Below are 2,500 nucleotides of genomic sequence, written 5' to 3' on the forward strand. Positions count from 1 at the left end.
TCAATTGGGAATTCAATTGTGATCTCAATAGAAATTTTTCAGTAGGGGAGACTATCGTTAACTGCAATAACAAAGTTACAAAATCGCACTACTGCGCATATAAATGATGCGGCCAAGTTCAGTCCTACATTTTACGACAGTCGAAATCTCAAATTATTTTTTGATAAAATCATAATTATTTATGAACAGATTAAAGATATATATGTATCAAAGTAATGCACGTCAATATTTGATCTTTATAAAAAATTATAAGCAATTGAATAATATAAAAGTCTTTATCAATAAAATAATGTGAATTATAAATTCTAATATTTATTAATTTCGGGTGACTTTTAGGAAGATTCGATCAACTTAATCGTCGATTAATTTTGCTATGACCAACAAATAGCTATTGGCTAAGTTACAACCTGATCAACGAATTAATCAATGATTTAATCAACAATTAAGTTAATCGGAGATTGGTAAAAGTTATCTTAAATTAATAAATATTAGAATTTATTAACCGCATTATTTTATTGATAAAGACTTTGATCTGCATTTCATGCAATATTTCTTATATATTTCCTGTCAATATTATTTATTTCGACAGAAAACTTATCTTTTTAAGCCATTTCGTCTCAAATGTTTACGCGCATCACTTTGACACTTATATATTTTTAATCTAATCGTGAATAGCTACGATTTTATTAATAATAATGTGGGATGAGTCACTAAACTTGTCTGCACTCTATACGTCATTTATCTCCGCAGGTCGAATACGCAATCGTCCATTAATAGCCATATTAGAAATCCAAATATAATTTTTCATGTGTAATTTTTACAAGTTTACATGTATAAAAATGTATAGTCACTTTTTACGCATTTATATACGTATTTTGTTTACACATTTTATCTGTTTAAATTTACACATTTAAACGTGTATTTCTTATATTCTCTCTTTTTTTAAGGATGCTAACAAGTTTAATTAAAATATGTTTAATTAATAAGTCATTGTTCCCACATAAATCGATTTATTAAGTGGTATTTGCTGGGATAATAGTGGGGTTTAGCGGACCCACCTTCGATAATCTTGATATATATTATCAAGGGCACCCTCCTGAGTGACATTCAAGAAGTTTTAGCCGTCGGTCGTTGTTCGTTAAAAAGATTCCGGAAGACGATTAGAGTGTCTCACACTCTCCTCCGGGCATTTTGCGGTGACGTAGAACAGGTTGAGGTGAACATAAAAGTCCTATACCGTTTTGCGATATTCGCAATAATTATCGAGATATTAATTGTAGAAAACTTGTAAATGATCATGCAGAATATGGTAAATGAGTTATAATAGCGACGACTGCCGTCGTGTACTTATACTTTGTTCAAATTGAACAAAAAAATTCTGTACCATTTTGCAAATAATCACATAGATTCTTAATTATTAATTAAAGAAGATGAGTGCATTATCACGCAAAATCGTGCAATAATCTTCTTTAATTAATAATTAAAAATCTATTTGATTATTTAGAAAATGGTAGAAGACTTTTTTATTCAATTTGACCTAAAATATAAGTACACGACGGCAGTCGTCGCTACTATAACTCATTTACCATATTCTGCATGATCATTTACAAGTTTTCTACAATTAATATCTCGATAATTATTGCGAATATCGCAAAACGGTATAGGACTTTTATGTTCACCTCAACCTGTTCTACGTCCCACAAAATTTCCAGAGGAGAGTGTGAGACACCCTGTATAATAGGAACATACGCACCTACTGCGAGCTCGCCCTGGCGGGCGGGCGAGCGCGCGCGCAGGCGAGCTGTGTATGTATGTAGCAGGCACCTTCCTAGCCTACAAATTCGATGTTTTGGTATATAACCAATTTTGGACGGTGTCCAAAAATTACATTCATTTTATGCAACTTTTTTTGTTAATAACTTTTTAACGAATAACGATCGACGGCTCAAACCTTCAGAAGGTTACTCAGGAGAGTGACCTCTATAATATATGTGAAGATCAAGGTCATTGGAGGTGGGTCCCCTAAACCCCACTATTACCTTTACTGGAATTCGACTTGTTCAGATCGATATCTCTCGACGCTTTCACTACTCATTCTCTTTCTCTACATGTGACAACGCAACAACAATTTTCGCTTCTCATTCGTTCCGCGACTCGATTTGCCTCTACAACTGTATGGCTCCACAACTCCGCAACCCCGCGTCTCCGTCCCAACTCTGCTCTATTCTCTTTTTCAATGCTTTATAACGCAACCACTTTTTTATCTCGAATTATATGATATCAGTATGATATCAATATAATTACATTGATAAATATGGGAGATTAATATAAAAGACAAAATAATATGAATAAGATTATAACTGTCGATACATCATAAATGTTAGATTCACAATTGTTAAATTTAGAAATACCACAATATATATATATACCAGGTCCGTAAATATGAAACCGGAATTTGTCCATAGATGGCCCTAGCTGTCAATGTAGTTACCGTCAAACC

This window comes from Odontomachus brunneus, unplaced genomic scaffold (assembly GCF_010583005.1).
Source record: "Odontomachus brunneus isolate Ranch 3 - 2012 unplaced genomic scaffold, Obru_v1 Obru_scaffold_070, whole genome shotgun sequence".
Lineage (NCBI taxonomy): Eukaryota > Metazoa > Arthropoda > Insecta > Hymenoptera > Formicidae > Odontomachus > Odontomachus brunneus.